This window comes from Hyla sarda, unplaced genomic scaffold (genome assembly GCF_029499605.1).
Source record: "Hyla sarda isolate aHylSar1 unplaced genomic scaffold, aHylSar1.hap1 scaffold_1448, whole genome shotgun sequence".
Lineage (NCBI taxonomy): Eukaryota > Metazoa > Chordata > Amphibia > Anura > Hylidae > Hyla > Hyla sarda.
Window position 1 is genome coordinate 57,069 of NW_026608077.1, and position 21,363 is coordinate 78,431.

The 21,363-nt window shown below is 46.5% G+C and overlaps 8 non-coding genes and 1 pseudogene across 8 annotated transcripts; all 9 read right to left on the reverse strand.

The window, feature by feature from the left end:
- Positions 1-3,471: 3,471 nt before the first annotated feature.
- Positions 3,472-3,662, reverse strand: LOC130307942 (U2 spliceosomal RNA). Its single transcript, XR_008857022.1, has one exon. It is a non-coding gene; the product is annotated as a U2 spliceosomal RNA (small nuclear RNA).
- A 2,083-nt stretch (positions 3,663-5,745) lies between these two features.
- LOC130307943 (U2 spliceosomal RNA) lies at positions 5,746-5,936 on the reverse strand. Its single transcript, XR_008857023.1, has one exon. It is a non-coding gene; the product is annotated as a U2 spliceosomal RNA (small nuclear RNA).
- Positions 5,937-8,016: 2,080 nt separating this feature from the next.
- LOC130307944 (U2 spliceosomal RNA) lies at positions 8,017-8,207 on the reverse strand. The gene has a single exon (XR_008857024.1). It is a non-coding gene; the product is annotated as a U2 spliceosomal RNA (small nuclear RNA).
- A 2,069-nt stretch (positions 8,208-10,276) lies between these two features.
- Positions 10,277-10,467, reverse strand: LOC130307950 (U2 spliceosomal RNA). Its single transcript, XR_008857030.1, has one exon. It is a non-coding gene; the product is annotated as a U2 spliceosomal RNA (small nuclear RNA).
- A 2,086-nt stretch (positions 10,468-12,553) lies between these two features.
- LOC130307951 (U2 spliceosomal RNA) lies at positions 12,554-12,744 on the reverse strand. Its single transcript, XR_008857031.1, has one exon. It is a non-coding gene; the product is annotated as a U2 spliceosomal RNA (small nuclear RNA).
- Positions 12,745-14,822: 2,078 nt separating this feature from the next.
- On the reverse strand, positions 14,823-15,013 carry LOC130307945 (U2 spliceosomal RNA). The gene has a single exon (XR_008857025.1). It is a non-coding gene; the product is annotated as a U2 spliceosomal RNA (small nuclear RNA).
- Positions 15,014-17,107: 2,094 nt separating this feature from the next.
- LOC130307949 (U2 spliceosomal RNA) lies at positions 17,108-17,298 on the reverse strand. Its single transcript, XR_008857029.1, has one exon. It is a non-coding gene; the product is annotated as a U2 spliceosomal RNA (small nuclear RNA).
- Positions 17,299-19,385: 2,087 nt separating this feature from the next.
- Positions 19,386-19,567, reverse strand: LOC130307954 (U2 spliceosomal RNA). The gene has a single exon (XR_008857034.1). It is a non-coding gene; the product is annotated as a U2 spliceosomal RNA (small nuclear RNA).
- A 693-nt stretch (positions 19,568-20,260) lies between these two features.
- On the reverse strand, positions 20,261-20,420 carry LOC130307956 (U2 spliceosomal RNA; annotated as a pseudogene).
- Between the last annotated feature and the right edge of the window lie 943 nt (positions 20,421-21,363).

A 21,363-nucleotide genomic window follows, 5' to 3' on the forward strand; every position in this document is an offset into this window, starting at 1 on the left:
GCGATGTTCTACGGGTTAAGGTACCAAGCGGTACTTGTCCATGACCTTCCTGATCCACCTCGGATCTAAATAATGGTTCGAAAGGGTTTCTCGAACTAAACGAAGTCTCCTCACTCCTCTCAGCCCATTCTTTCTTTCTCGCTTTTTTTGGATACCTGTGACACAAATCATCCGCCACTTTCTTCCCTCTATGCCTTCCTGAAGACACAGCACTCTCTGAATCGGTAGTAAAATCTTCAATCACAGGCTCATTCTCCATCTCTTCCTCCAACTCCTTCTGCACCACAGCCACAGTCTTGCTCTCCATAAGCTTAAGTCCAGGTTTTCCCGCCAAAACGGGTTTTCCCTCCAAAATGGGCTTTCCCTCCAAAATTGGATTTCCCTCCAAAATTGGAGACCCCTCCAAAACTGGAGTCCCCTCCAAAACTGGAGTCCCCTCAATCACAGCACTTGTCTCCATTTTATCTCTCTCTTCCAGGTATCTCTTTCCCTCCTCCTGCTTCCTTTCTACCTCTTTCTGTCTTTCGATCTTCTCCTCCTCCCTCCTTTTTCTCTCTTCCGGGCACTCTCTCATCACATGTCCAGCCTCTCCACATACATGGCATTTTTTTGGCTCAGGACACGCATTGGCCTCATGTCCCTCTTTCTGGCAATTCCTGCACACTCTCACAGCCGCACAATTCTCCTTCACATGCCCAAACATATGGCACTTTCTGCAGAACATGGGCTGCCCAGGGTAGGTAAGATAACCTCTCTGCCCCGCAATAGAAAAACTCGCCGGGGGATGCTGCACTCCGTAAATTCCACTGGCATCTTGCTTCAACTTCACCAAAAACTTATACACCGCATTAAACACTCCCAATATGCTCTTCTGTGCAATCCCTCCTCTGACAGTCTCACAGTACTGCTTCAAAAAATTTTCCACCAACTTCACATCCATAAACGGGTTGTATACACGGACTAAAAGGGGTTTCTCCTCCAACTCAAACAAAGGCTCAAATGACACATTCTTCATAATGGTATTTTCCACATTCTCACGCAGGCTCTGGTAAAAGGACAGGCACCCATTAATAGTGTAGAAACTCACATCATATATACCTTGCCGCTTACTTTCCTGTAAGCAAAAGACGTCCTTCATCGGTATCCCGGCCATGTCCTCCACCAAACGACGCCCCACAAACGTGATCTTATTCTTCTCCACATCAGAAACCTCCACCTTCACCCGAATAGTGTTCTTAACGAATCCAGCTGCCATCTTCTCTGTCGGTCTGAGACCACAGTATCGCCTCCTGAAAAAACCCTCTGCAAGCAGAGAAACACGCACCCCTGACCCAGACCAAGTTTACACTTGATCTGAGCCAAAAGGCCGAGAAGCGATAACCGTGAAAGGGGCGGGCCCAACAAGGTCCCCTTCATGGGCACTATCACTGCTTGCTGTCAGGGAGGCTGCCAGACAATTTTCCATGCACACTCTGGGCTGGGGGGCAGTCAACCACCAGTACACACAGCAGAACCTAAACCCATACCATTATTGCTAAGCAGCAAGACAGGGGCCCATTGCACTCCCACGGGGCCTTTTTAAATGCAATCCATAACCCGGATTTGCCAGGAACCCTTCTTACTCCTCCTACTTGCATGTGACACTGGGCTTAGGATCTGCATAGGAAACACACACACAAGCACACACCTACCTTTGTTGCCTGCAGATGCCTCCTTGGCTGTCCCCAAACGGTATCAAACCAACACCCACGGGAAGCTGTAAGCATAGAGGACATGCCTGCACCCCATTGGACTTACCTGTGTGGGTTAAACCCGGGTTATTTGACAACCTATGGCGGTGATGGTTCTGCTCAGGCAGAGCAGTGCTGATGCTCCTCATAAAGCTGTCGCTGCTGTGAAGGTTCTAGGTGACATCACAAATCCCTATGGTTACATACACAACAAAGCTGGGTTGTTGTTGTTTACACTCTGCAAGGCCTGTGGAAGTGAGTGACATCATAGCACTGTAGTTCTGAGGGTTCTAGATGGATGCAACAATCTCCTGTTGCTTCTATGAAGGCCATAATAGACGACATCACCAAACAGCTCCATAGTCACATACACAGCAAAGGAGAGATGTTGTTTACACCTAGTGATGTCAGTGGTATTGAGTGACATCACAGCACAGTGCTAAGGCTCCTGGGCCTGGACACAGCAGCGGCTGCAATATCTCAACGGAGAATACGTTTATATATATGTGTGTGTGTGCGCGTATATATATATATATATATATATATATATATATATATATATATATATATATTTCTCCGCCGAAATCACTTTTAAACCCATTTCCACCTTTTTTTCCCTTCTCTTCCTCTTACTTTTTTTTCACGTTTTTTTACGTTTTTCTCCTTTTCGCCTCTTTTCTGGGCGTATTATTCTTCTTTTTCTTCTTTTTTTTCGTCTAATGCATACCCCATCAGTGCAGCAATGCTTATTCAATACCGCCAGCAGATGGAGACACTGGGGGATAATTTTCTAAGGATTTATACTGATTTTTCCTGTCTGAATTTGTCGCACAGAAAGTTGCAGGCCAAATATGTGTGACATTTCTGCGACTTTAGCTTCTAGAGCATTTTTACAACATTATACATAGGTGCTGAATACATAAAAAGCGACTGTTCAGCGACAGACAAGTCGCATCGGCTGAAAGTAGGCCAGAATGTCAGTCCATGTTGGAGCAGGTTTAGATACAGTCTAAAGCATAGATCTCAAAGTCTGTGCACAGAATTTAGCAAGGGCCTCGCACCTTCTGATGCATCAGGTAGGTGCACAATAGCATAGCCTAACCCTCTGTACTTTGGTCTATATTGATGCGGGACATAGACAGCCAGCTGATGACCAATCCATTAGTGCAATGGATGGCTGGAAGCATTTGTCTTTGCCTTTGCAATACCACAGAAGCAATGCATGGTCAATGTACAGCAATGACACACCTGTGTGAACAGCCAGGAGACCCCCCCCCCATGTTATGTTACATAGTTACATAGTTAGTACGGTCGAAAAAAGACATATGTCCATCAAGTTCAACCAGGGAATTAAGGGGTAGGGGTGTGGCGCGATATTGGGGAAGGGATGAGATTTTATATTTCTTCATAAGCATTAATCTTATTTTGTCAATTAGGAACATTCAGCACCCACCCGCTATCAAGGCAGCTGCCTATCATGTCATGCCCTACCTGCACAGGTGTGCTGGCTACTCAAATGATCCAATTAAGGAGGCCATTTAGTCAGCAGCAGCAGAAGTCCTGTGCCTGGACGCTCCAACAGCGGCCAGACACAAGCAGAAGCAGAAGCAGCAGCAGCAGCACCACCTTTTGTTTTTTGGCTGCAGCAGCAGCAGCAGCAAGGCCCACAGGGCTGGCTAGCTGGCTAGCCAGCAAGCAGGTAGCAATGAAAGTAGGAATCTTTCTTTTTAACCCTGTAAGGGGGTGGTGCACTGTACCCGAAGATACTGCCATATCGGGTCAATGCATAGGGCGACGGAAGCAAGCTTCGAAATCGGCCCCCGTTCTCAAAAATCCATTTAATATATGGTCCCCAGATAGGGGACGTATCAGATATTAAACTGATAAGAACAGATACTACACTTGATCTTAGCCAAAAGGCCGAGAAGCGATAACCGTGAAAGGGGCGGGCCCAACAAGGTCCCCTTCATGGGCACTATCACTGCTTGCTGTCAGGGAGGCTGCCAGACAATTTTCCATGCACACTCTGGGCTGGGGGGCAGTCAACCACCAGTACACACAGCAGAACCTAAACCCATACCATTATTGCTAAGCAGCAAGACAGGGGCCCATTGCACTCCCACGGGGCCTTTTTAAATGCAATCCATAACCCGGATTTGCCAGGAACCCTTCTTACTCCTCCTACTTGCATGTGACACTGGGCTTAGGATCTGCATAGGAAACACACACACAAGCACACACCTACCTTTGTTGCCTGCAGATGCCTCCTTGGCTGTCCCCAAACGGTATCAAACCAACACCCACGGGAAGCTGTAAGCATAGAGGACATGCCTGCACCCCATTGGACTTACCTGTGTGGGTTAAACCCGGGTTATTTGACAACCTATGGCGGTGATGGTTCTGCTCAGGCAGAGCAGTGCTGATGCTCCTCATAAAGCTGTCGCTGCTGTGAAGGTTCTAGGTGACATCACAAATCCCTATGGTTACATACACAACAAAGCTGGGTTGTTGTTGTTTACACTCTGCAAGGCCTGTGGAAGTGAGTGACATCATAGCACTGTAGTTCTGAGGGTTCTAGATGGATGCAACAATCTCCTGTTGCTTCTATGAAGGCCATAATAGACGACATCACCAAACAGCTCCATAGTCACATACACAGCAAAGGAGAGATGTTGTTTACACCTAGTGATGTCAGTGGTATTGAGTGACATCACAGCACAGTGCTAAGGCTCCTGGGCCTGGACACAGCAGCGGCTGCAATATCTCAACGGAGAATACGTTTATATATATGTGTGTGTGTGCGCGTATATATATATATATATATATATATATATATATATATATATATATTCTCCGCCGAAATCACTTTTAAACCCATTTCCACCTTTTTTTCCCTTCTCTTCCTCTTACTTTTTTTTCACGTTTTTTTACGTTTTTCTCCTTTTCGCCTCTTTTCTGGGCGTATTATTCTTCTTTTTCTTCTTTTTTTTCGTCTAATGCATACCCCATCAGTGCAGCAATGCTTATTCAATACCGCCAGCAGATGGAGACACTGGGGGATAATTTTCTAAGGATTTATACTGATTTTTCCTGTCTGAATTTGTCGCACAGAAAGTTGCAGGCCAAATATGTGTGACATTTCTGCGACTTTAGCTTCTAGAGCATTTTTACAACATTATACATAGGTGCTGAATACATAAAAAGCGACTGTTCAGCGACAGACAAGTCGCATCGGCTGAAAGTAGGCCAGAATGTCAGTCCATGTTGGAGCAGGTTTAGATACAGTCTAAAGCATAGATCTCAAAGTCTGTGCACAGAATTTAGCAAGGGCCTCGCACCTTCTGATGCATCAGGTAGGTGCACAATAGCATAGCCTAACCCTCTGTACTTTGGTCTATATTGATGCGGGACATAGACAGCCAGCTGATGACCAATCCATTAGTGCAATGGATGGCTGGAAGCATTTGTCTTTGCCTTTGCAATACCACAGAAGCAATGCATGGTCAATGTACAGCAATGACACACCTGTGTGAACAGCCAGGAGACCCCCCCCCCATGTTATGTTACATAGTTACATAGTTAGTACGGTCGAAAAAAGACATATGTCCATCAAGTTCAACCAGGGAATTAAGGGGTAGGGGTGTGGCGCGATATTGGGGAAGGGATGAGATTTTATATTTCTTCATAAGCATTAATCTTATTTTGTCAATTAGGAACATTCAGCACCCACCCGCTATCAAGGCAGCTGCCTATCATGTCATGCCCTACATGCACAGGTGTGCTGGCTACTCAAATGATCCAATTAAGGAGGCCATTTAGTCAGCAGCAGCAGAAGTCCTGTGCCTGGACGCTCCAACAGCGGCCAGACACAAGCAGAAGCAGAAGCAGCAGCAGCACCACCTTTTGTTTTTTGGCTGCAGCAGCAGCAGCAGCAAGGCCCACAGGGCTGGCTAGCTGGCTAGCCAGCAAGCAGGTAGCAATGAAAGTAGGAATCTTTCTTTTTAACCCTGTAAGGGGGTGGTGCACTGTACCCGAAGATACTGCCATATCGGGTCAATGCATAGGGCGACGGAAGCAAGCTTCGAAATCGGCCCCCGTTCTCAAAAATCCATTTAATATATGGTCCCCAGATAGGGGACGTATCAGATATTAAACTGATAAGAACAGATACTACACTTGATCTTAGCCAAAAGGCCGAGAAGCGATAACCGTGAAAGGGGCGGGCCCAACAAGGTCCCCTTCATGGGCACTATCACTGCTTGCTGTCAGGGAGGCTGCCAGACAATTTTCCATGCACACTCTGGGCTGGGGGGCAGTCAACCACCAGTACACACAGCAGAACCTAAACCCATACCATTATTGCTAAGCAGCAAGACAGGGGCCCATTGCACTCCCACGGGGCCTTTTTAAATGCAATCCATAACCCGGATTTGCCAGGAACCCTTCTTACTCCTCCTACTTGCATGTGACACTGGGCTTAGGATCTGCATAGGAAACACACACACAAGCACACACCTACCTTTGTTGCCTGCAGATGCCTCCTTGGCTGTCCCCAAACGGTATCAAACCAACACCCACGGGAAGCTGTAAGCATAGAGGACATGCCTGCACCCCATTGGACTTACCTGTGTGGGTTAAACCCGGGTTATTTGACAACCTATGGCGGTGATGGTTCTGCTCAGGCAGAGCAGTGCTGATGCTCCTCATAAAGCTGTCGCTGCTGTGAAGGTTCTAGGTGACATCACAAATCCCTATGGTTACATACACAACAAAGCTGGGTTGTTGTTGTTTACACTCTGCAAGGCCTGTGGAAGTGAGTGACATCATAGCACTGTAGTTCTGAGGGTTCTAGATGGATGCAACAATCTCCTGTTGCTTCTATGAAGGCCATAATAGACGACATCACCAAACAGCTCCATAGTCACATACACAGCAAAGGAGAGATGTTGTTTACACCTAGTGATGTCAGTGGTATTGAGTGACATCACAGCACAGTGCTAAGGCTCCTGGGCCTGGACACAGCAGCGGCTGCAATATCTCAACGGAGAATACGTTTATATATATGTGTGTGTGTGCGCGTATATATATATATATATATATATATATATATATATATATATTCTCCGCCGAAATCACTTTTAAACCCATTTCCACCTTTTTTTCCCTTCTCTTCCTCTTACTTTTTTTTCACGTTTTTTTACGTTTTTCTCCTTTTCGCCTCTTTTCTGGGCGTATTATTCTTCTTTTTCTTCTTTTTTTTCGTCTAATGCATACCCCATCAGTGCAGCAATGCTTATTCAATACCGCCAGCAGATGGAGACACTGGGGGATAATTTTCTAAGGATTTATACTGATTTTTCCTGTCTGAATTTGTCGCACAGAAAGTTGCAGGCCAAATATGTGTGACATTTCTGCGACTTTAGCTTCTAGAGCATTTTTACAACATTATACATAGGTGCTGAATACATAAAAAGCGACTGTTCAGCGACAGACAAGTCGCATCGGCTGAAAGTAGGCCAGAATGTCAGTCCATGTTGGAGCAGGTTTAGATACAGTCTAAAGCATAGATCTCAAAGTCTGTGCACAGAATTTAGCAAGGGCCTCGCACCTTCTGATGCATCAGGTAGGTGCACAATAGCATAGCCTAACCCTCTGTACTTTGGTCTATATTGATGCGGGACATAGACAGCCAGCTGATGACCAATCCATTAGTGCAATGGATGGCTGGAAGCATTTGTCTTTGCCTTTGCAATACCACAGAAGCAATGCATGGTCAATGTACAGCAATGACACACCTGTGTGAACAGCCAGGAGACCCCCCCCCCCATGTTATGTTACATAGTTACATAGTTAGTACGGTCGAAAAAAGACATATGTCCATCAAGTTCAACCAGGGAATTAAGGGGTAGGGGTGTGGCGCGATATTGGGGAAGGGATGAGATTTTATATTTCTTCATAAGCATTAATCTTATTTTGTCAATTAGGAACATTCAGCACCCACCCGCTATCAAGGCAGCTGCCTATCATGTCATGCCCTACCTGCACAGGTGTGCTGGCTACTCAAATGATCCAATTAAGGAGGCCATTTAGTCAGCAGCAGCAGAAGTCCTGTGCCTGGACGCTCCAACAGCGGCCAGACACAAGCAGAAGCAGAAGCAGCAGCAGCACCACCTTTTGTTTTTTGGCTGCAGCAGCAGCAGCAGCAAGGCCCACAGGGCTGGCTAGCTGGCTAGCCAGCAAGCAGGTAGCAATGAAAGTAGGAATCTTTCTTTTTAACCCTGTAAGGGGGTGGTGCACTGTACCCGAAGATACTGCCATATCGGGTCAATGCATAGGGCGACGGAAGCAAGCTTCGAAATCGGCCCCCGTTCTCAAAAATCCATTTAATATATGGTCCCCAGATAGGGGACGTATCAGATATTAAACTGATAAGAACAGATACTACACTTGATCTTAGCCAAAAGGCCGAGAAGCGATAACCGTGAAAGGGGCGGGCCCAACAAGGTCCCCTTCATGGGCACTATCACTGCTTGCTGTCAGGGAGGCTGCCAGACAATTTTCCATGCACACTCTGGGCTGGGGGGCAGTCAACCACCAGTACACACAGCAGAACCTAAACCCATACCATTATTGCTAAGCAGCAAGACAGGGGCCCATTGCACTCCCACGGGGCCTTTTTAAATGCAATCCATAACCCGGATTTGCCAGGAACCCTTCTTACTCCTCCTACTTGCATGTGACACTGGGCTTAGGATCTGCATAGGAAACACACACACAAGCACACACCTACCTTTGTTGCCTGCAGATGCCTCCTTGGCTGTCCCCAAACGGTATCAAACCAACACCCACGGGAAGCTGTAAGCATAGAGGACATGCCTGCACCCCATTGGACTTACCTGTGTGGGTTAAACCCGGGTTATTTGACAACCTATGGCGGTGATGGTTCTGCTCAGGCAGAGCAGTGCTGATGCTCCTCATAAAGCTGTCGCTGCTGTGAAGGTTCTAGGTGACATCACAAATCCCTATGGTTACATACACAACAAAGCTGGGTTGTTGTTGTTTACACTCTGCAAGGCCTGTGGAAGTGAGTGACATCATAGCACTGTAGTTCTGAGGGTTCTAGATGGATGCAACAATCTCCTGTTGCTTCTATGAAGGCCATAATAGACGACATCACCAAACAGCTCCATAGTCACATACACAGCAAAGGAGAGATGTTGTTTACACCTAGTGATGTCAGTGGTATTGAGTGACATCACAGCACAGTGCTAAGGCTCCTGGGCCTGGACACAGCAGCGGCTGCAATATCTCAACGGAGAATACGTTTATATATATGTGTGTGTGTGCGCGTATATATATATATATATATATATATATATATATATTTCTCCGCCGAAATCACTTTTAAACCCATTTCCACCTTTTTTTCCCTTCTCTTCCTCTTACTTTTTTTTCACGTTTTTTTACGGTTTTCTCCTTTTCGCCTCTTTTCTGGGCGTATTATTCTTCTTTTTCTTCTTTTTTTTCGTCTAATGCATACCCCATCAGTGCAGCAATGCTTATTCAATACCGCCAGCAGATGGAGACACTGGGGGATAATTTTCTAAGGATTTATACTGATTTTTCCTGTCTGAATTTGTCGCACAGAAAGTTGCAGGCCAAATATGTGTGACATTTCTGCGACTTTAGCTTCTAGAGCATTTTTACAACATTATACATAGGTGCTGAATACATAAAAAGCGACTGTTCAGCGACAGACAAGTCGCATCGGCTGAAAGTAGGCCAGAATGTCAGTCCATGTTGGAGCAGGTTTAGATACAGTCTAAAGCATAGATCTCAAAGTCTGTGCACAGAATTTAGCAAGGGCCTCGCACCTTCTGATGCATCAGGTAGGTGCACAATAGCATAGCCTAACCCTCTGTACTTTGGTCTATATTGATGCGGGACATAGACAGCCAGCTGATGACCAATCCATTAGTGCAATGGATGGCTGGAAGCATTTGTCTTTGCCTTTGCAATACCACAGAAGCAATGCATGGTCAATGTACAGCAATGACACACCTGTGTGAACAGCCAGGAGACCCCCCCCCCCATGTTATGTTACATAGTTACATAGTTAGTACGGTCGAAAAAAGACATATGTCCATCAAGTTCAACCAGGGAATTAAGGGGTAGGGGTGTGGCGCAATATTGGGGAAGGGATGAGATTTTATATTTCTTCATAAGCATTAATCTTATTTTGTCAATTAGGAACATTCAGCACCCACCCGCTATCAAGGCAGCTGCCTATCATGTCATGCCCTACCTGCACAGGTGTGCTGGCTACTCAAATGATCCAATTAAGGAGGCCATTTAGTCAGCAGCAGCAGAAGTCCTGTGCCTGGACGCTCCAACAGCGGCCAGACACAAGCAGAAGCAGAAGCAGCACCACCTTTTGTTTTTTGGCTGCAGCAGCAGCAGCAGCAAGGCCCACAGGGCTGGCTAGCTGGCTAGCCAGCAAGCAGGTAGCAATGAAAGTAGGAATCTTTCTTTTTAACCCTGTAAGGGGGTGGTGCCCTGTACCCGAAGATACTGCCATATCGGGTCAATGCATAGGGCGACGGAAGCAAGCTTCGAAATCGGCCCCCGTTCTCAAAAATCCATTTAATATATGGTCCCCAGATAGGGGACGTATCAGATATTAAACTGATAAGAACAGATACTACACTTGATCTTAGCCAAAAGGCCGAGAAGCGATAACCGTGAAAGGGGCGGGCCCAACAAGGTCCCCTTCATGGGCACTATCACTGCTTGCTGTCAGGGAGGCTGCCAGACAATTTTCCATGCACACTCTGGGCTGGGGGGCAGTCAACCACCAGTACACACAGCAGAACCTAAACCCATACCATTATTGCTAAGCAGCAAGACAGGGGCCCATTGCACTCCCACGGGGCCTTTTTAAATGCAATCCATAACCCGGATTTGCCAGGAACCCTTCTTACTCCTCCTACTTGCATGTGACACTGGGCTTAGGATCTGCATAGGAAACACACACACAAGCACACACCTACCTTTGTTGCCTGCAGATGCCTCCTTGGCTGTCCCCAAACGGTATCAAACCAACACCCACGGGAAGCTGTAAGCATAGAGGACATGCCTGCACCCCATTGGACTTACCTGTGTGGGTTAAACCCGGGTTATTTGACAACCTATGGCGGTGATGGTTCTGCTCAGGCAGAGCAGTGCTGATGCTCCTCATAAAGCTGTCGCTGCTGTGAAGGTTCTAGGTGACATCACAAATCCCTATGGTTACATACACAACAAAGCTGGGTTGTTGTTGTTTACACTCTGCAAGGCCTGTGGAAGTGAGTGACATCATAGCACTGTAGTTCTGAGGGTTCTAGATGGATGCAACAATCTCCTGTTGCTTCTATGAAGGCCATAATAGACGACATCACCAAACAGCTCCATAGTCACATACACAGCAAAGGAGAGATGTTGTTTACACCTAGTGATGTCAGTGGTATTGAGTGACATCACAGCACAGTGCTAAGGCTCCTGGGCCTGGACACAGCAGCGGCTGCAATATCTCAACGGAGAATACGTTTATATATATGTGTGTGTGTGCGCGTATATATATATATATATATATATATATATATATATATATATATATTTCTCCGCCGAAATCACTTTTAAACCCATTTCCACCTTTTTTTCCCTTCTCTTCCTCTTACTTTTTTTTCACGTTTTTTTACGTTTTTCTCCTTTTCGCCTCTTTTCTGGGCGTATTATTCTTCTTTTTCTTCTTTTTTTTCGTCTAATGCATACCCCATCAGTGCAGCAATGCTTATTCAATACCGCCAGCAGATGGAGACACTGGGGGATAATTTTCTAAGGATTTATACTGATTTTTCCTGTCTGAATTTGTCGCACAGAAAGTTGCAGGCCAAATATGTGTGACATTTCTGCGACTTTAGCTTCTAGAGCATTTTTACAACATTATACATAGGTGCTGAATACATAAAAAGCGACTGTTCAGCGACAGACAAGTCGCATCGGCTGAAAGTAGGCCAGAATGTCAGTCCATGTTGGAGCAGGTTTAGATACAGTCTAAAGCATAGATCTCAAAGTCTGTGCACAGAATTTAGCAAGGGCCTCGCACCTTCTGATGCATCAGGTAGGTGCACAATAGCATAGCCTAACCCTCTGTACTTTGGTCTATATTGATGCGGGACATAGACAGCCAGCTGATGACCAATCCATTAGTGCAATGGATGGCTGGAAGCATTTGTCTTTGCCTTTGCAATACCACAGAAGCAATGCATGGTCAATGTACAGCAATGACACACCTGTGTGAACAGCCAGGAGACCCCCCCCCCCCATGTTATGTTACATAGTTACATAGTTAGTACGGTCGAAAAAAGACATATGTCCATCAAGTTCAACCAGGGAATTAAGGGGTAGGGGTGTGGCGCGATATTGGGGAAGGGATGAGATTTTATATTTCTTCATAAGCATTAATCTTATTTTGTCAATTAGGAACATTCAGCACCCACCCGCTATCAAGGCAGCTGCCTATCATGTCATGCCCTACCTGCACAGGTGTGCTGGCTACTCAAATGATCCAATTAAGGAGGCCATTTAGTCAGCAGCAGCAGAAGTCCTGTGCCTGGACGCTCCAACAGCGGCCAGACACAAGCAGAAGCAGAAGCAGCAGCAGCACCACCTTTTGTTTTTTGGCTGCAGCAGCAGCAGCAGCAAGGCCCACAGGGCTGGCTAGCTGGCTAGCCAGCAAGCAGGTAGCAATGAAAGTAGGAATCTTTCTTTTTAACCCTGTAAGGGGGTGGTGCACTGTACCCGAAGATACTGCCATATCGGGTCAATGCATAGGGCGACGGAAGCAAGCTTCGAAATCGGCCCCCGTTCTCAAAAATCCATTTAATATATGGTCTCCAGATAGGGGACGTATCAGATATTAAACTGATAAGAACAGATACTACACTTGATCTTAGCCAAAAGGCCGAGAAGCGATAACCGTGAAAGGGGCGGGCCCAACAAGGTCCCCTTCATGGGCACTATCACTGCTTGCTGTCAGGGAGGCTGCCAGACAATTTTCCATGCACACTCTGGGCTGGGGGGCAGTCAACCACCAGTACACACAGCAGAACCTAAACCCATACCATTATTGCTAAGCAGCAAGACAGGGGCCCATTGCACTCCCACGGGGCCTTTTTAAATGCAATCCATAACCCGGATTTGCCAGGAACCCTTCTTACTCCTCCTACTTGCATGTGACACTGGGCTTAGGATCTGCATAGGAAACACACACACAAGCACACACCTACCTTTGTTGCCTGCAGATGCCTCCTTGGCTGTCCCCAAACGGTATCAAACCAACACCCACGGGAAGCTGTAAGCATAGAGGACATGCCTGCACCCCATTGGACTTACCTGTGTGGGTTAAACCCGGGTTATTTGACAACCTATGGCGGTGATGGTTCTGCTCAGGCAGAGCAGTGCTGATGCTCCTCATAAAGCTGTCGCTGCTGTGAAGGTTCTAGGTGACATCACAAATCCCTATGGTTACATACACAACAAAGCTGGGTTGTTGTTGTTTACACTCTGCAAGGCCTGTGGAAGTGAGTGACATCATAGCACTGTAGTTCTGAGGGTTCTAGATGGATGCAACAATCTCCTGTTGCTTCTATGAAGGCCATAATAGACGACATCACCAAACAGCTCCATAGTCACATACACAGCAAAGGAGAGATGTTGTTTACACCTAGTGATGTCAGTGGTATTGAGTGACATCACAGCACAGTGCTAAGGCTCCTGGGCCTGGACACAGCAGCGGCTGCAATATCTCAACGGAGAATACGTTTATATATATGTGTGTGTGTGCGCGTATATATATATATATATATATATATATATATATATATATTTCTCCGCCGAAATCACTTTTAAACCCATTTCCACCTTTTTTTCCCTTCTCTTCCTCTTACTTTTTTTTCACGTTTTTTTAAGTTTTTCTCCTTTTCGCCTCTTTTCTGGGCGTATTATTCTTCTTTTTCTTCTTTTTTTTCGTCTAATGCATACCCCATCAGTGCAGCAATGCTTATTCAATACCGCCAGCAGATGGAGACACTGGGGGATAATTTTCTAAGGATTTATACTGATTTTTCCTGTCTGAATTTGTCGCACAGAAAGTTGCAGGCCAAATATGTGTGACATTTCTGCGACTTTAGCTTCTAGAGCATTTTTACAACATTATACATAGGTGCTGAATACATAAAAAGCGACTGTTCAGCGACAGACAAGTCGCATCGGCTGAAAGTAGGCCAGAATGTCAGTCCATGTTGGAGCAGGTTTAGATACAGTCTAAAGCATAGATCTCAAAGTCTGTGCACAGAATTTAGCAAGGGCCTCGCACCTTCTGATGCATCAGGTAGGTGCACAATAGCATAGCCTAACCCTCTGTACTTTGGTCTATATTGATGCGGGACATAGACAGCCAGCTGATGACCAATCCATTAGTGCAATGGATGGCTGGAAGCATTTGTCTTTGCCTTTGCAATACCACAGAAGCAATGCATGGTCAATGTACAGCAATGACACACCTGTGTGAACAGCCAGGAGACCCCCCCCCCATGTTATGTTACATAGTTACATAGTTAGTACGGTCGAAAAAAGACATATGTCCATCAAGTTCAACCAGGGAATTAAGGGGTAGGGGTGTGGCGCGATATTGGGGAAGGGATGAGATTTTATATTTCTTCATAAGCATTAATCTTATTTTGTCAATTAGGAACATTCAGCACCCACCCGCTATCAAGGCAGCTGCCTATCATGTCATGCCCTACCTGCACAGGTGTGCTGGCTACTCAAATGATCCAATTAAGGAGGCCATTTAGTCAGCAGCAGCAGAAGTCCTGTGCCTGGACGCTCCAACAGCGGCCAGACACAAGCAGAAGCAGAAGCAGCAGCAGCACCACCTTTTGTTTTTTGGCTGCAGCAGCAGCAGCAGCAAGGCCCACAGGGCTGGCTAGCTGGCTAGCCAGCAAGCAGGTAGCAATGAAAGTAGGAATCTTTCTTTTTAACCCTGTAAGGGGGTGGTGCACTGTACCCGAAGATACTGCCATATCGGGTCAATGCATAGGGCGACGGAAGCAAGCTTCGAAATCGGCCCCCGTTCTCAAAAATCCATTTAATATATGGTCCCCAGATAGGGGACGTATCAGATATTAAACTGATAAGAACAGATACTACACTTGATCTTAGCCAAAAGGCCGAGAAGCGATAACCGTGAAAGGGGCGGGCCCAACAAGGTCCCCTTCATGGGCACTATCACTGCTTGCTGTCAGGGAGGCTGCCAGACAATTTTCCATGCACACTCTGGGCTGGGGGGCAGTCAACCACCAGTACACACAGCAGAACCTAAACCCATACCATTATTGCTAAGCAGCAAGACAGGGGCCCATTGCACTCCCACGGGGCCTTTTTAAATGCAATCCATAACCCGGATTTGCCAGGAACCCTTCTTACTCCTCCTACTTGCATGTGACACTGGGCTTAGGATCTGCATAGGAAACACACACACAAGCACACACCTACCTTTGTTGCCTGCAGATGCCTCCTTGGCTGTCCCCAAACGGTATCAAACCAACACCCACGGGAAGCTGTAAGCATAGAGGACATGCCTGCACCCCATTGGACTTACCTGTGTGGGTTAAACCCGGGTTATTTGACAACCTATGGCGGTGATGGTTCTGCTCAGGCAGAGCAGTGCTGATGCTCCTCATAAAGCTGTCGCTGCTGTGAAGGTTCTAGGTGACATCACAAATCCCTATGGTTACATACACAACAAAGCTGGGTTGTTGTTGTTTACACTCTGCAAGGCCTGTGGAAGTGAGTGACATCATAGCACTGTAGTTCTGAGGGTTCTAGATGGATGCAACAATCTCCTGTTGCTTCTATGAAGGCCATAATAGACGACATCACCAAACAGCTCCATAGTCACATACACAGCAAAGGAGAGATGTTGTTTACACCTAGTGATGTCAGTGGTATTGAGTGACATCACAGCACAGTGCTAAGGCTCCTGGGCCTGGACACAGCAGCGGCTGCAATATCTCAACGGAGAATACGTTTATATATATGTGTGTGTGTGCGTGTATATATATATATATATATATATATATATATATATATATATATATATTTCTCCGCCGAAATCACTTTTAAACCCATTTCCACCTTTTTTTTCCCTTCTCTTCCTCTTACTTTTTTTTCACGTTTTTTTACGTTTTTCTCCTTTTCGCCTCTTTTCTGGGCGTATTATTCTTCTTTTTCTTCTTTTTTTTCGTCTAATGCATACCCCATCAGTGCAGCAATGCTTATTCAATACCGCCAGCAGATGGAGACACTGGGGGATAATTTTCTAAGGATTTATACTGATTTTTCCTGTCTGAATTTGTCGCACAGAAAGTTGCAGGCCAAATATGTGTGACATTTCTGCGACTTTAGCTTCTAGAGCATTTTTACAACATTATACATAGGTGCTGAATACATAAAAAGCGACTGTTCAGCGACAGACAAGTCGCATCGGCTGAAAGTAGGCCAGAATGTCAGTCCATGTTGGAGCAGGTTTAGATACAGTCTAAAGCATAGATCTCAAAGTCTGTGCACAGAATTTAGCAAGGGCCTCGCACCTTCTGATGCATCAGGTAGGTGCACAATAGCATAGCCTAACCCTCTGTACTTTGGTCTATATTGATGCGGGACATAGACAGCCAGCTGATGACCAATCCATTAGTGCAATGGATGGCTGGAAGCATTTGTCTTTGCCTTTGCAATACCACAGAAGCAATGCATGGTCAATGTACAGCAATGACACACCTGTGTGAACAGCCAGGAGACCCCCCCCCCCCCCATGTTATGTTACATAGTTACATAGTTAGTACGGTCGAAAAAAGACATATGTCCATCAAGTTCAACCAGGGAATTAAGGGGTAGGGGTGTGGCGCGATATTGGGGAAGGGATGAGATTTTATATTTCTTCATAAGCATTAATCTTATTTTGTCAATTAGGAACATTCAGCACCCACCCGCTATCAAGGCAGCTGCCTATCATGTCATGCCCTACCTGCACAGGTGTGCTGGCTACTCAAATGATCCAATTAAGGAGGCCATTTAGTCAGCAGCAGCAGAAGTCCTGTGCCTGGACGCTCCAACAGCAGCCAGACACAAGCAGAAGCAGAAGCAGCAGCAGCACCACCTTTTGTTTTTTGGCTGCAGCAGCAGCAGCAGCAGCAAGGCCCACAGGGCTGGCTAGCTGGCTAGCCAGCAAGCAGGTAGCAATGAAAGTAGGAATCTTTCTTTTTAACCCTGTAAGGGGGTGGTGCACTGTACCCGAAGATACTGCCATATCGGGTCAATGCATAGGGCGACGGAAGCAAGCTTCGAAATCGGCCCCCGTTCTCAAAAATCCATTTAATATATGGTCCCCAGACAGGGGACGTATCAGATATTAAACTGATAAGAACAGATACTACACTTGATCTTAGCCAAAAGGCCGAGAAGCGATAACCGTGAAAGGGGCGGGCCCAACAAGGTCCCCTTCATGGGCACTATCACTGCTTGCTGTCAGGGAGGCTGCCAGACAATTTTCCATGCACACTCTGGGCTGGGGGGCAGTCAACCACCAGTACACACAGCAGAACCTAAACCCATACCATTATTGCTAAGCAGCAAGACAGGGGCCCATTGCACTCCCACGGGGCCTTTTTAAATGCAATCCATAACCCGGATTTGCCAGGAACCCTTCTTACTCCTCCTACTTGCATGTGACACTGGGCTTAGGATCTGCATAGGAAACACACACACAAGCACACACCTACCTTTGTTGCCTGCAGATGCCTCCTTGGCTGTCCCCAAACGGTATCAAACCAACACCCACGGGAAGCTGTAAGCATAGAGGACATGCCTGCACCCCATTGGACTTACCTGTGTGGGTTAAACCCGGGTTATTTGACAACCTATGGCGGTGATGGTTCTGCTCAGGCAGAGCAGTGCTGATGCTCCTCATAAAGCTGTCGCTGCTGTGAAGGTTCTAGGTGACATCACAAATCCCTATGGTTACATACACAACAAAGCTGGGTTGTTGTTGTTTACACTCTGCAAGGCCTGTGGAAGTGAGTGACATCATAGCACTGTAGTTCTGAGGGTTCTAGATGGATGCAACAATCTCCTGTTGCTTCTATGAAGGCCATAATAGACGACATCACCAAACAGCTCCATAGTCACATACACAGCAAAGGAGAGATGTTGTTTACACCTAGTGATGTCAGTGGTATTGAGTGACATCACAGCACAGTGCTAAGGCTCCTGGGCCTGGACACAGCAGCGGCTGCAATATCTCAACGGAGAATACGTTTATATATATGTGTGTGTGTGCGCGTATATATATATATATATATATATATATATATATATATTTCTCCGCCGAAATCACTTTTAAACCCATTTCCACCTTTTTTTCCCTTCTCTTCCTCTTACTTTTTTTTCACGTTTTTTTTACGTTTTTCTCCTTTTCGCCTCTTTTCTGGGCGTATTATTCTTCTTTTTCTTCTTTTTTTTCGTCTAATGCATACCCCATCAGTGCAGCAATGCTTATTCAATACCGCCAGCAGATGGAGACACTGGGGGATAATTTTCTAAGGATTTATACTGATTTTTCCTGTCTGAATTTGTCGCACAGAAAGTTGCAGGCCAAATATGTGTGACATTTCTGCGACTTTAGCTTCTAGAGCATTTTTACAACATTATACATAGGTGCTGAATACATAAAAAGCGACTGTTCAGCGACAGACAAGTCGCATCGGCTGAAAGTAGGCCAGAATGTCAGTCCATGTTGGAGCAGGTTTAGATACAGTCTAAAGCATAGATCTCAAAGTCTGTGCACAGAATTTAGCAAGGGCCTCGCACCTTCTGATGCATCAGGTAGGTGCACAATAGCATAGCCTAACCCTCTGTACTTTGGTCTATATTGATGCGGGACATAGACAGCCAGCTGATGACCAATCCATTAGTGCAATGGATGGCTGGAAGCATTTGTCTTTGCCTTTGCAATACCACAGAAGCAATGCATGGTCAATGTACAGCAATGACACACCTGTGTGAACAGCCAGGAGACCCCCCCCCCCCCCCCCATGTTATGTTACATAGTTACATAGTTAGTACGGTCGAAAAAAGACATATGTCCATCAAGTTCAACCAGGGAATTAAGGGGTAGGGGTGTGGCGCGATATTGGGGAAGGGATGAGATTTTATATTTCTTCATAAGCATTAATCTTATTTTGTCAATTAGGAACATTCAGCACCCACCCGCTATCAAGGCAGCTGCCTATCATGTCATGCCCTACCTGCACAGGTGTGCTGGCTACTCAAATGATCCAATTAAGGAGGCCATTTAGTCAGCAGCAGCAGAAGTCCTGTGCCTGGACGCTCCAAAAGCGGCCAGACACAAGCAGAAGCAGAAGCAGCAGCAGCAGCACCACCTTTTGTTTTTTGGCTGCAGCAGCAGCAGCAGCAAGGCCCACAGGGCTGGCTAGCTGGCTAGCCAGCAAGCAGGTAGCAATGAAAGTAGGAATCTTTCTTTTTAACCCTGTAAGGGGGTGGTGCACTGTACCCGAAGATACTGCCATATCGGGTCAATGCATAGGGCGACGGAAGCAAGCTTCGAAATCGGCCCCCGTTCTCAAAAATCCATTTAATATATGGTCCCCAGATAGGGGACGTATCAGATATTAAACTGATAAGAACAGATTTTTTTTTTTTTTTTATCTAAAGCCGAGGAACGTGCTTTCGATTCACCCAAAGTGCAAGAAAAAGTGCAAACGTGTTACACTAAAAAAAACGTGCACAAAGGATGCGGTCTATCGCAAGCCCTTCTCCGATAGGAGAGAGGCCCCCCAACAAACCTTACCCTTCGCCTCCAGACCAAAAGGTACCTGCGAGGTTCCAGGTTCGATGTCCCTTTTCGCCGAAGCTACTAGGAGACCACAAATGCTCCCGGCATCCCCCTTGGCGTTAGCCAAGGTATCTGCCCGCAGAGCCGATTACGGTAGGTACCCTGCGAAGCAGGAGTACCCGGGGTGTTTGCAGGGAGGTGCGGAACCTAATGGCCACACACACCTCCCCTAGACCGCCAGGAGGGACACCCAGAAGGGCTACCGCATCCTGACAAATCCTGTGAACACACAACACGCAAAAAGTGACACAGTGAGACAAAAAATAAATAAATAAGTGAATGTGTGCAGATATACTGCCCGGACATCCGGCCGGATCTATAAAAATTTCTCTGATCCTAGCCAGAAGGCCGGGAATCAAGAGGTGAGTGCCACAAGGTGAAGAGATTATGGTGCCCGTGCTTCAACTCAGTGAGCCTATTCTCCCAGTGAGTTTCGGCACCTCGGGGTCACCACTCCCCGAGGCACAAAAGTACCTCGGCTCTAGACCCTCTCAGCCTCATGGCGAGACCCGGAGGGAACAGGTCACATCGGGGCAGCCGTCGAGCTGATTCCTCAGAACCAGCCCCGGAAAGCCCTGGTACACCTGCATCCTCCATGCAGCACCCATCCCCACCAGCATGAAAACTGATAAGAACAGATACTACACTTGATCTTAGCCAAAAGGCCGAGAAGCGATAACCGTGAAAGGGGCGGGCCCAACAAGGTCCCCTTCATGGGCACTATCACTGCTTGCTGTCAGGGAGGCTGCCAGACAATTTTCCATGCACACTCTGGGCTGGGGGGCAGTCAACCACCAGTACACACAGCAGAACCTAAACCCATACCATTATTGCTAAGCAGCAAGACAGGGGCCCATTGCACTCCCACGGGGCCTTTTTAAATGCAATCCATAACCCGGATTTGCCAGGAACCCTTCTTACTCCTCCTACTTGCATGTGACACTGGGCTTAGGATCTGCATAGGAAACACACACACAAGCACACACCTACCTTTGTTGCCTGCAGATGCCTCCTTGGCTGTCCCCAAACGGTATCAAACCAACACCCACGGGAAGCTGTAAGCATAGAGGACATGCCTGCACCCCATTGGACTTACCTGTGTGGGTTAAACCCGGGTTATTTGACAACCTATGGCGGTGATGGTTCTGCTCAGGCAGAGCAGTGCTGATGCTCCTCATAAAGCTGTCGCTGCTGTGAAGGTTCTAGGTGACATCACAAATCCCTATGGTTACATACACAACAAAGCTGGGTTGTTGTTGTTTACACTCTGCAAGGCCTGTGGAAGTGAGTGACATCATAGCACTGTAGTTCTGAGGGTTCTAGATGGATGCAACAATCTCCTGTTGCTTCTATGAAGGCCATAATAGACGACATCACCAAACAGCTCCATAGTCACATACACAGCAAAGGAGAGATGTTGTTTACACCTAGTGATGTCAGTGGTATTGAGTGACATCACAGCACAGTGCTAAGGCTCCTGGGCCTGGACACAGCAGCGGCTGCAATATCTCAACGGAGAATACGTTTATATATATGTGTGTGTGTGCGCGTATATATATATATATATATATATATATATATATATATATATTTCTCCGCCGAAATCACTTTTAAACCCAT